Raw genomic sequence first — 13,417 nt, forward strand, 5'->3', positions numbered from 1 at the left:
TACAAGACAGGGGTGCGATTCTCAGCTCATGTACACCTACTTTCAGCATCTTGATAAGAGCTAGCATGACAGCTGTGCAGCCATGGTAGTGGCAATGGTACCGTGGCTCAGCAGTGCCAAGTATGTTCCCACAGGGTTCAGGCAGGTTTACACTCAGCATAGCTGCTCATGGACTGTGGCTGCACTACTATTTATACTCACACTGATGTGAGTATGTGCATGTGAGCTGGGACTCACCCCCTAGATTGTAATGGAGATGTAGCCTATATTTTGATATTAAAAGCCATGGTAGGCAGCTCCTGAGACTAAAATAATTAGTCTCCTGTGACAGTCTGTACTCTTGTGTTCACTCTTTTCACAAGACTGTGATAAATCTTGTACAAAGTATGTCTTGACAGGTATCATTTGAAAATTCATAATCTGCTGAACATTATTGTCCTGGTAAATGTGTGTGGTTACATTGTATGTTAAGTTATATGATTCTACTGTATGGAATTACTAAGGTTAGAAAAGCAGGCATAGATGAGTTCCTTCGAAACACAGGCAAACAGACACTTCAGCCAGGTGTCAACATAATCAAGTGGGCTATCACTTGGGTAAGTGGCAGGAAGAAGGAGATAAGTGAGAAATTTACATTTTGGCAAAGACACAAAGCTGGGGGTTCCCATCCTACAGAGCTCCTGTTGCCTGAACCCCAGCGGGAGATGACCCTCAAGGAGAGGAGAAAGGTATAAGAATAGAGAACAAATCCCACAAATCGCGTCTCTGTTCTTCTCTGCTCACTGCTTCAACAGCACTCGAACAACAAAGAAAGACTGAAGTGGGGGAGGAGTCCTGAGCTGAATGGAAATCCAGCCTGTGAAGTGTTGCAGCCCTCTGGTGAGGGAGAGAGACATTTGCTTTGAATCCATTGTAGCTTGTTAAGTTAGATTCTAGCTGTGATTGATCCTTTATTTGTTTTGTAACCAATTCTTTCTTTTATGCCTCGTTAACTTGAAGTCACTTCAAATCTTTTCTTTCTGTAGTTAATAAACTTATTTTATTGTTTTACCTAATCAGTGTGTTTGGATTAAAGTGTGTAGGGAAACTCCATTTGGGATAACAAGGCTTGTGCATATCATTTTCCACTGATGAAATGACAGACTTTCCATCAGCTTGCGTTGTCCAGTGCAGTGCTGGGCAGAACAAGATGCACATTTCTGGGGAAAGTCTGGAACTGGAGAGTTTGCTGGTGTCGCTCTACAATGTAATTCAGGAATGGCTGGCTAATAGCACTCATACTGTGTAGCTGTGGCAAGAGGTGCTGGAACAATTTTTATAGTGGCATTGTTGAGAGCTATTGAATCAAACTGTAAACCCTGTATACAATGAAAACCACTTCAAGCCAGGGGGTGTGGCAGCACCTATGGCTGGGGGTGATTTACATGCTGGAGGCTGGGTGTGAGCAGACCAGGAGTGGTTGCTCTCACAGCAGAGCAGTGTCCAAGGCCCAGCTTGGAGCTGTTTGGCAGTCCAGACTGCACCCTGGGGAATGGCAGTCTCCCATCCCAATTGAAATGCACTGTGCAGATCTCGGGAGATGGGGAATTCTTTCTTTGGGCGGCGACTGGGCCTGTTGACATGGGAGTTGTACCCACAAAAACCTCAGGCTGCATCGAGCTCAGTCTTGCGAGGTGCTGAGCACTCTGCCCCCAAATGGCACCACACACAAGCAGATGCTTAGCTTAGCTTCCGCCAGGCACACGCCAAGGAACTCAGCTGGATGGGGTCCAGAGCACAGGCAGCCCCTTGGCAGGGCTGAGCTCCTGCATTTCCCTCTAAACCTGGGAAGTGCTTCACACAGATTAATTAAACCACCAAACCTTTGTGAAGTCCCTCTAATCATGCCATGTTACAAACAGCTGAGCTGAGTCCCAGAGAAGTCAAGTGACTAGACCATAGTGGCACAAGGAGTTAGTGGCAGAACTGGAATTAGAACCCAGGAGTCCTGGCTCCCAGTCCTTAGTCTCGGCCCATGAAAAGATCCCTGACTCACTCAGGACTTGACTGAGATTAAAGTGACCTTCTCTGGACTGTTTCCTGTGATAGTCTTCGAACTGGGGCAAGCCCAGCCCCTTCCCCCGCAGGGTGCAGATGCCCCCAGAAGTGGGACTGGCACTGTTCTGCTGCACAAGTTGAGGAGCAGAATTCCAGGGAGGGGCAGCCCCCAGACTGAGCTCAGCTGTGTGCCAGTGCATGGGACAGGAGGGCTGGGACTGGAGATCACACTGCCCCCAGGATCCTCCTGTCCCCTAGTGCACACCCACACCTGGAGCAGGGGAGGGGCCTTAGGGTCCGGGCACATTCCAGCCACAGTGCTGCAGTTGTGGGGAGAGCACTGTGCAGTGTGAGGTGTAGGAACGGTCCAGCTCACCTGCCCTCAGAGCTCTCTGATGCTCAGCCCAGCTGTCAGACTGCACTGGGTGGGATGGTGTGGGCCTTGCACACAGCACATGGAGAAATGCCCCGAAGTTTTTCATTGCAAGGGGATGTTGTCACTCTGGCTGAGTTAACCTGGACACACAGGTGAGCAGGGTGGGCTGGAAAACACTGTCATTATGCAAATAATGTCACTGGGGAATTCTGTTTTTCTTCTGTTGTGTCACGACGCCTGGGAATTTTCAAATGTTTCATGAGAAGAAGAGAGAGGAACGCTCCAGAATATCAAATATGCCAACCCTGATGTTCTCAATGTTTTTTCTTTGCTGAACATTTCTCTTGACAGGAAATAAACATTCAACCTCAACATGTTTATGTGTGATTTGGAGGTGGACCCAACCCTGGGTCTCCACATCCCAACGTCGTGCCCTACCACCAAGCTGTTCTTGGGTTCTCCCACTCTCTCTTTTTTCCCTCCCAACCCCTAACCTGGCCCTGAGAAATGTCCCCAGTGGAATTTCCTCAAACCACCAAGTTCCCGTGCATTTTTCTGTGTTTATGAAACAGCACTTTCCAATGGAGAACAGTTGTGTTGAATTTTTTCACTAGCTCTGCAGGTGGGGTTGTCTTGTTGGACAGCCAGGTCTGTATGCGGGTTAATATCCCTCAATGCTTGGACAGGAGTGACTCTGGGAGATCACATTTGTCATCAAAATTGACCATTCTCCATGTTTTTTTCTCTGCTGACCTTTCTTCTGACATAGAAAATAAACGTTCAACGTTCAACCCTTAACATCCTTATGTGTGAATAGCTCAGTGCTGGGCTTCTAACTGCCATGGAGCTGTTGCTTTGGCCTCTCAGATTGTGGAGAGGATTACTCGCCCTTTAGTGTTTAAATTAAAACTCTTGCATTAGCTGAGGTTGGGTTGGTTGGTTTGTTTTTTGAAGATAATTTTTCCACCAATTCTGCAGTTCCCCAGAAATGCTCTCTTCCTGGTTCATTATACCAACTGACATGGCATGTTGGGTGTTTTCAGTCTGTCACAGATGGTTGCATCAAGCAATGGGGTGGAATGAGGCAAAGGCCATGTAGCACAGAGCATCAATGAGGAAGCCGGGGGCCCGCTCAAAACTCAGGAAAGGACCTGCAGAGAGATGCTCGTAGTGTACAACTGTTTCCTCCCTACACAAGAGAGGTTTTGGCTGGGACCTACAACAAAGCAATTCTTTGTCCAAAGACCCAGGGAGGTGAGTATTAAGTAACCCTGTGTGTTGAGTAAGTCATTTGAGTTTCCTCCATTGTCTTCTGCGCAGTGGTAGGTGCTGTTGAAACGCATGTGAAGACATGGACCCTGCCACGGAGCTATCCAGACAGAGGATGCGAAGAGCACAGGAATGCTGAAGGAAGCACAAATGCAGCCTGAGTTTTAGCAGCCCCAGGTGTAGCTGAGAAGTTGTGTGATTTTTGTATCGCTGGCTTCGTCTGCTTCGGGTAAAGATTCCCCCACTCTTTAGCTGGATAATGCTCCTTTAGGAGAGGAAGTCAAGTGTTAGTACATCTCATTGAGAGGTGTTTGAGGAGGGATGGGGGAATGGAGGACAATACAGGTCAGAGCGAGGGAAGAAGCTTGGCAGCATGTGGCACGTGATGAAGTGAGTTTGCCCATGTGATGGCCTCACGTGAAGTGTCAGGAGAAGGTCAGACTTGTGTCTCAGTCTTGTTGTCCTTCCTCAGGCAACCTCCCCTTACTTCAATGGGGCTGGGTCCTTCTACAACAGGACCCTCTATGGAGACAGCGCTGCTGTGTTTTCACATCTCGCTCCCTCTGAGATTAGATGGCTGTAATACACCCCTAGCTGGGGCTGCACCTTAAATCCAGAAACTCCAGCAGCGGCAGTGCCTTGCAAATGGCGTAGCTTGCAGAAGTGCATGACCCCAATGCCCTGGACCTGCGCTGGCTGTCTGTCTACTTCTGGGTTTGAGCTGAAGATGTTGGTTTTGACAGACGATGCCCTCCATGGCTTGGGACCTGCCTATTTTGGGAAACACATCTTTCCTGGCGACATGTGGCTGGAATGGGAGACCAGGAGAAGCACCTGAGCTGGGCTCCCTTGGCGTGACTCTGAAGGAACTGTTTGCCGTGGGGGCCCATGGCGGGGACCAGGAAATGCACAACTCTCCGGGGTTGTGAAGAGCCCAAACCTGTTGACCTTCAGGCCCTGCTGCAGAGCTCCTTCGCGTGGTGTCCTGAGGCTCTGGGGAGTGCAGTTCTGTTTCACTGCTTTTATTGTTGCAGGCTGTGGAGGACAGGCAGCTGGAGTTGTAGCTATGGCTTGTGGTTCTTGTGGCTCCGGAGCCCAGAGCACAGGGCAGTTGAGATCTTGTTCTCTATGTCTCAGAATAAAATAAACAAATGTTAATTTAACTGAGCTGCCGCAGGCTGCTTCTAGGGGATGCTGAGAGCCATGATGAGAGGTAACCCTCTAAAACAGCCTGGAGAGTGAGGTTTCAGTGAAATGTATGGATGAATGTTTCCTTGCCCAGCTATAAATCATTCCTGTCCTCATTTCAGACAATCAGATCCCTGGTTTATCTGACTATTCCAAATCTCCCGAGTTGCTCTAACTGTCTGGAGTGTGTTCTGCTGCTTGGTTTGATTTGATTTCTGTTTCTGGAACTGAAAATATGAATTACAATATTGCATTGAAGTGCTGTGTGACCAGAGTGCATCTATGGCTTGCAGTACACACACCCTGCACGGTGTGTGTCCCAGAGGATTAGATTTCTGTCCAGCCAGCTGCACAGCCGCTACATTTCATTTAACACCTTGTTCCCATGGGCCAAGTGGAGACATACGGCTTTTGGGGATGCCGTATTAATCTCCTCTTGTGGTAGGTGTAGGAAGCAAGTGTGGTTTCTAGGTCTTTCTTCTAAGGGAACGCACAGTACAGTGCTGAGCAATGTGACTGCGTGAAAAACGAGCTCAGAGCTCAGCTGGACTCTACTCGCAGGATTAGATAAAGGTTTCATAGTGCCCTGGCGTCTAGAGACAGCGGGAGCCAGGAGTCTTGACAATTATTTGCTGCTTCTGCTCCTGTGCTGCTCCTCAGAACAGTCACTGAAGCCCCTCGGAGTCTGTTCTCGGGAGTCTGGGCCTACCACTGGCCAGGCGGTGCTGGCTGACTACACAGGCCGGAGAAGTGACTGGGCAGCTGGGAAGGTCATGAGGTCATGTTAAGGAATGAGAGATGTAGCCCAGATAATCCTGGTCTCCCATCCTAGACACAAGTAACAAATAGCGGTGGTGCCATAGCTGGTGAGCTGTCCTATTCTCCAGTGACAGTCTAAAGGACTCCTTTTTCATGAAAGTCCCCTAAGCTGGAACCATCAGAGCAATGCAGCGCTCTCCCCATGGGTCCTGGATGACACCGTTACAGAAAATGGTTCTTCTGCTCCTCCTTGTCCATGGCTGCTCCTGTCTGAGCTCTGCCTGTGCTGCTCAGCTCGGCCTTTGGAACAGTGAAGGAGGAATGGCAGCGTTAGGATGTGCTGTAGGGCTTTGCCAAGGAAACACCAAGGATTATAACTGCAGCACTCTTGTCCATTGCATCGCCTGCTTCCATGAGTGGGTGGAGGAGGAACGACCTGCCTAAGGCAATCAAATCTGGGCCCCAACAGCAGGTCTGAAAATGAAACCATGGTGAATTCCCTTTCACAGGATAAAGGAAACCTATTCCAGGGATAGCTCAGCTGCTCAGTGAATTAGACTGGCTCAGTCATGGGTGCTGTACAACATGCCAGAGATACCAGTTCCACCTTGAAGTCCCATAACCCTGCTGCACGCGATCAGTGGCTAGGCATAAAAAATACTGTGCTCCACGGCCTTTCCGTGTTTGTGTTCAGTGCTGGACTGACTGTAGTGGTGGGAAGGGTCTCTGTGAAACCACCAAGCAGGTAAACACACAGGCAGCAGCACTGCAAGCATCTCCTCTGCTGCTCTGTGAGTGAGATTCCATCCTGCCCAGAGAGTCCAGTCTGAGGTGGAGCGTTCAGTCCATCCAGGGGGAGCAGAGAGCTGGTCTCCACCCGTTCATTGTGGGAGTGGGCTTCCTGGACAGTCGCGCCAGGAGGAGTCGCTCTCCTTTACTTTCTGGTTCTTGCAGCAGCAGGGGAAGGTTCATCAGAGTGTGCCCCCCTGGGTGCGGGGAGTCCAGGATACAGTCACATTGCACCATGCAGCACGAGAGAACATGTCCTCTGCTGCAGGCTGCACTAGGCCTAACCCCTTTCAGCCATGCATGCCACTAGGAGGCAGTGATCACTGAGACTTTGAGAAGAGAGACTTCCCTTCAAGGAACAGGCACCCCCAGAGGGCATATTCACAACAACCCTGGCTCACTCAATCAGTCCTCTGCCTCTCTGCTGAGACTGCCAATCGGCACTGTGTGAATGGAACCCGGCACCCTGGCAGAGACAGCTTCCACCTTCCACTTCAATCCCTGTGACACCATCTCCCCCTCAGCAGACACGTGCATTTTGCCACCTGCTGTGTGTTCAGTTCCGGCACTTTGCTGACAGAGCTCCATGCCCAGTGCCGAGAACAACAGGCACGAGAATCCCAGCACCACAGAGAGGCCCATTAAAGTAATTAGAGTCCATTATTCCCTTGGCATCTGCTAAGGGTTTACATGGCACCGCACGAAGCAGAGTGGAGAAGAACAAAGACGCTGCAGATAAAGCCTTGTGCTGTGGGTCTGTAGCATCTTCCGTTACTATTTTCTGCTGCTCCTCAGCTGAGACTGCCCTAGCAATACCGGAAACACAGGGAACAGCAAGTGGGAAATGAATCCAGAATCTGTGACAGGGCAAGTAGGGGGTGGGTAGGAGTTGGAGAATGAGAGAGACTGGGGGGGGGGGTAGAGAGAGAAGAGGATGGAGGGAACTTATCAATTAAACCAAACCATAATTCTGGATCACTTCTGAGGGAAGAAGTTTGTTCGAAGGCAGATACAAACTCACAAGGACATAGCCAGCACCACCCGTTTCAGCGCTGCAGCAGAGTGTGTCCATACACGCTGTAGTTTGCTGTTGAACTAATGCAGACAAACATATTTAACACCACCGCTGAGGAGTATTTCCATGGCACTTGATAATTAAAAACTCTTCCCACGAATGTGGCAGCAATTCCTTGATACTCCCATAAATCCCCATCCCAAAACACTAGCCAGGAGGGGCCAGATTCTCTGCTGGTGCAAAAGGGAATTTGCTCTGTTGATGGGTTGCTGGTTTCTCTCTCTAGGTCACTGACCAATAGCCCAGTACTCAGCTCATGTAAACTAGTTAAATTCCATCGATTGTGTGACCCAATTAAATACATAGTTTGCCACCACATTCTGTTCCTCTGTGCTCTGTCCCTAGGGTTTCTGAGGCTATGCCCTTATTTAATGGGTACGTGGGCAACATTCTATCTTCTGTAGTTTGTTGCATTACCATAATTTTTTTGAAAATAAAACATTAGAATCACACGCAAGACATTCCGCATCCCTCTGCAGTAACAAGAATGAAATCCTGAGCTCTCCAAAAGGACTGAAGCAGCCAGTTTACTGTACCTAAGGGCTATTAGGGATACCCAGCACCTTCAGTCGTTCCACTTCTGACTTGCTGCCTGCTTCCTTTGTCCATATTCACCATGTCCATGAGTTCTAACTGGGCACCTTGGTTCTGTCTGTCTCTTCAGGAGGCAGGACGTGAGTCTGACTCTGAGACTCATCTGGGAGCAGAGGACGAGAGCAGCTCTTTGTGTTAAATTAATTGTTCTGTGTCTATGCTATTAAAAACATTTCATTCGTCTTAGAGGTTAACGGAATTGTCTCAGCAAAGGGCAGGTCCTTCTCAACACAAGGGCCAGGTAGACAGGGGATGAAGGTGTTTTTCTTCCTTCCAGTGCACAACTCATCATCCATGAAGTGTCAGTCTGCACAGCATAAGTAAATCCTCTTTTCAGGAGAAGCCTATAGCTCCAGATATTGCACAGAAGATGGTTAATGTAATTTGCCCTAGTCACTCGGAGTTTGCCCCAGGGAAGAGCAGAGAGTGGTTTATTGCCCAAACCCCACTGGGAATAAAAGGAAACTAAAATTTGGGTGATTAGAATCAGAGGCCCAAATAACTTCAGGGCATTTTACGACTGACTCCAATGGAAACAGTGTTAGGCCAATGCTAAGTGCTTTTGAAAACCAGGCCCTTCGTTCATTGTTCGGTATCTAGTTGCTGGATTACTGCGTGTTCCTCCCTCTCATCAGGCCTTGTTCATCCCAGCAATACTTACCGCTTACTTCACTGAGAGATGCAGATGGAAAACATGAGGTAAGAGCGAGTTATTGGTATTGTTTAATAACCTCCAACATCCCACTCTTTGGTCAGTTCTGTTGCTTTGCTGTAAACTCCCTTCAACTAGTCAACCTCTTTCAGGAGTTCAGGCATATGGGGTATAGTCAATGCAATCTCACCTGTGCTATGTCCTCAGTGCCCTTCTGTCAGCAGCTCCAAACTGCAGGGGCTTTTAACACCCCGCCTTCCATCACACATTTCCAGCTCCCATTCCGTTTGCTCTCTGCTTTCACCCCTAGGTCCTATCAGCACTGCTGCTCCCCAAACATCTCTGTGTTTCAGATGATTTTCCCCTCCAATTAACTTGTTTGCATTTTTTCAGGCTGAATCTCAAGTTAGGTATTTCCTGCCCATGTTTCCAGGTGCGCTGTGTAGATTTTACCATATGCTTTTCCCTGAAGGAACTGTTCCGAATGCTCAAACTTTCTCATAAAGCGTTTTCCTTCACGCTTTCCTCTGGCACGGAAACTGGGCAGAAACCTCCTGGCCTACTCTCTCATACAAGTTTGTCCTTCAAAAACCCTCTGTTGTATCACTCTCAAATGATGTAGCTCTGGAATCCGATGATTTCTGACAGATTGTGAATGGTCCTGCTGCTAGCAATGAGAAAGCGAGGGAAGTATTGCCTTGCTGATGTTTGGGGTTATTACAGTTATTGGACACCTTTGCTGATGGGGGGAAATGGCTGCTGTTGGTAACCCAGCCAAGGCCTGCTATTCCCTAGTTATGTGTTGGCTACCTGCATGTTTGGCAAACTCTCAGCAAACCAGGGAAATTTGAATTACATGTGGCTTGAGGACAGAATTTGTTCTGTTCACATACATCATTTAATAGTCTAAAATACTGCTAGACAGTGTGAATCACTTCGGCAGCGAGTCACCTCCTTCATTACGTAATATTTTCCTTCAAAAGAAAGTAAAAAACTCTACTTCAGCTGCCTGATGCTCATTATGTCAAAACAACTTCAGATTTGGCAGCACAACAATTTCCTTGTGCCACACAGTACAGCCTGTTACTAAACTCATTATAGGAAACGCAGCACCAATATGTCACTTGTGTGAGTCCAGCCCTGCCATATGCAGCTGTGCAGCGAGATTAACAGATGCAACATGTTCTTATTTCAACCTCAAACTGTGAAAAATCTTGAACGTTCCTGAGAGCTTTAGCATAACTGGAGCTTGGCTAGAAGAGGATGGAGGGAACTCTAGTTTCTGTGGAAAGCAAAAAGCTCTCCAAGGTTTGGGCTGTGAAAAACATCCTTTGTCTCCAGCTTCATGTAGGAGCATGCACGCTGAGGGCTACAAAGGCTGGAACAGAGCTGAGTGGGCATTTTTCACCAACAGATTTTGCATTAGAAAATGGCCATTTGTCAAAACTGAAGTTGTTCACTGGACAGGGTTGGTTTCAATAAAATTCTCAGTTTGAAAAATGCTTGAGGAAAAAGTTTCAGAAATGTCAGAATGGGACATTTCTAACTAAATAATGCCATTATTTTGGTTTGCACCTAGATTTTATTTCAAAATTTAAGCTATTTATAGTAAAACAAACAAACAGGCAAAATAAAGATGAAACATTTGGAAAATCTTGAAACAAAATGTTTCAGTTGGACTCAGCCTGAACTTTTTTGGATTGTTGGTTCATGAATAATTTTGAGATTTCAACTTTTTGTCCCAAAATGGGAAAGGAAATTACTTTTGAAATCTCAAAAAAAATTTCCTAGGAAAACCATTTCCTGCCCAGCTCTAGGCAGGAGGAGGCAAATTGCTGTGTGAGCTTCCTCACGCTAGATGGGTTGCTCCCCTGGATCAAGAGAGTCTAAAACAACACTGCCAGAGTGGTCAACAGGTAAATCTCCCCTCAGTCACCAAGTCTACTGGTCGCAAGCTCATTTGGTAAGGTAGGGATGGAAAAATAAAGAAAATATTTGATTTTTCTGCTTGACAGTTATGGCCTCAGCAGGCTTTTCTTTTTTTCTTTTTTTTCAGTCCGAAACCTAGCTTGCGCGTGTCTGCCTGCTCACGTGTGTAGCAGACAGCACTGCCCTGGCTGCACAGCCACGTCTATACAATCATTGTCCTGGGGGAAATTTAACAGAGAAACCTTTTATTTTCACCATATGAGAAATCCAGTCTTTCTCTAGAACAGAATCCCTCAGCTACCTATAGCTTTGGAAGGATTAGATTTTTATAATTAAATGTTGTTCAATGTGTATTTCACTGCACACACACACACACATACACACACACGGACAAAAATATTTCCAACCCCTTTCACTGTACTTAGCGTTATATAGCCCTTTACCTGGTCAGAGCACACCCCATGGCCTCAGCTGTAGCTGAGAGAGCTCAGCATTTCTGCAAATCAAGGTCTCAAGTCAGGCACCCAGAAAACGAGGACTACACAGTGGCAGAGGCAGGGATAGAATCCAGTTCTCCAGCGTGGCATTCAACTGCCTTAGTCCTGAGACCGGCCTTTCTCTCCTGGCTATCCCCGGCTCCATTCATTACACAACTTCCAATCTCTGCACCAATGTGCTCGGGGTTCTACAAACACCAGCATCCTTCACTCCAATGGACGTGTTCGCCTGCCCATCCTGAAATCACCGTGGCTACTGGATAGCCACACACAACAGTCTGTGAACAGTGCCTGGGCTGAACCCTGTTTGCATCAGCTGCACAAACATTTTTTAATAATGAGTCCACAAAACTCTGTTTATGGATAACTCTCCAACAGAAAAAAGAGCTCAATGTCATGTGTAAATTACACAATATAAATTGCTCACCTAGCTCCAGAGCATGTGTGTGTAATGTTGCCCTCTAGTCCTCTCCCACAGGGAGCGTATGACAACTACTAATCCTGACCTCTGTTCGCAATCTCCTTTTGCTTAAGTGGCAGAGGTCTGTGTTTTGGGCCCTGAAACTCGAGCGTTCTTGTCCTGGCTTTCCAGCGGCGGAGAACAGTCTGCTGACCCTGTTCCCTGCAGCATACAGGCTTGTTTTTCAGTCACTATTATTGGCTATCGCCCATTTTCTGGCCCTCATGCAGAGAACTCGGGGATGTGTACAGGGATCAGTGTTATGGGAGAGACTGGCTCTAGCCTGGCATTTCTATCACTCCTCATCCAATTTATAGTGACACCATTTTTTATACTGAATTGTCAACAGTGTCAATCGTCAGCGATTTGTGTGTAGAACCTAGGCTGGCAGAAGGAATTCCATTTCTGCAGTGTCTTGCTAGATAATGATCCTCCTAGGTACCATTTATCCCAGAGAACATCATGATGAGTCATGGCACTTGATTTGATTTAACGTGGATAGTGACTGTATTGTCATTAATCACCCCAATATCATGGGAGCAGCACAGGCCTCTCTGAACTGTGAACAGCAGGATCCCTCCAGCCTTTTGGTTGTCACATGGTCTAGTTAATCCTCACACGCCTCCAGGACCTGGCACAGGTCAGTGGGTCCCATGCCAATTCTGTCTCTTTAGTTTGATGGTGGAATTAATGTTTCCAGGTTTTCAAGCTGCAAAGGCTGGGGAGGTTGGGGCGGGGGGAGACTCAGCCCAATAATTATAAACGAGAAACTTTTACAATCCGTTCTACACTGCAGAGTGACTATAGAAATGCACAGTGGGGTCCCATGTGCATTGCTTCGCAGGGGCTGCCATTGCAAATCTGCTCAGTTTACAAGAATGGCACAAATTTGCTAGAAATGTGGCCAGTAACCCAGAGATTCTACCCAGGAGACCCCAGACAAAGATGGCAGCTTCACAGAGCCAGCCGTGTCGGAAACACTACAGGCGCTAACAGAGAATTTAAACGTATCTTCATGGCAGACTGCAGCAATTACAATGAGGTGTGCGCTTTCAAGTCCAGCTTTTAAAAGCTCCTTTTCCAAAAGGCACATGACCCTTGGACTTCCTTCCAGAGCAGCATGAAATAACTAGAGGACTGCGAATCTACACTTTCCCTGAGAGTCAATGTGTAGTTATGTCTAAACAGGGATAAAAACCTGCAGCTGGCCCCAGCAAGAAGAGGGCCCCAGAGTCTGGGCTCCAGCCATTTTTAGCCCTGCAGTCCGAGCGAGCCTGACAGAGCAGCCACAGTTTTTATCCCTGGGTAGACGTATCCGTTAGGGCCCAATGTGATGTGCAGAGCGGGTGGTTAGACCAGACTCTTGTGTCTTTCTTGTAAACAAAGCAGATTTGCAATGGCAGCCCCTGCGAAGCAATATGCATGGGGTGCCACTGTGCGTTTCTACTGTCACTCTGCAGTGCAGAACTATGCTGTCAACATTTAGAACCATGTTGCAGCAGCTTTTTTCTCACCTCCCTACTAGTAAGAGGCCATCAGCTTCCATTCATTGTTCTGCCAAGTGCATTTAAAGCAAAGGGAGAGAACATCACAGTGGGCCACGTGACTGAGAGATCCTGTTTTCTCAGCTACTAACAGTGGAGGAGGTCGTGCATTTGCTGTGCACAGAGGCCTTGCATTCTACAGACCAAAAGGGTCGTTTCCTGGGAATGAAGCAGCAGATCCACCTACCGATGCAGCTTTTCCATAGTAACAATTTCCAGTATTGTGTATGAGCTTAAAAGTGCTGTGG

The sequence above is a fragment of the Gopherus evgoodei genome, chromosome 13 (genome assembly GCF_007399415.2).
Source record: "Gopherus evgoodei ecotype Sinaloan lineage chromosome 13, rGopEvg1_v1.p, whole genome shotgun sequence".
NCBI lineage: Eukaryota > Metazoa > Chordata > Testudines > Testudinidae > Gopherus > Gopherus evgoodei.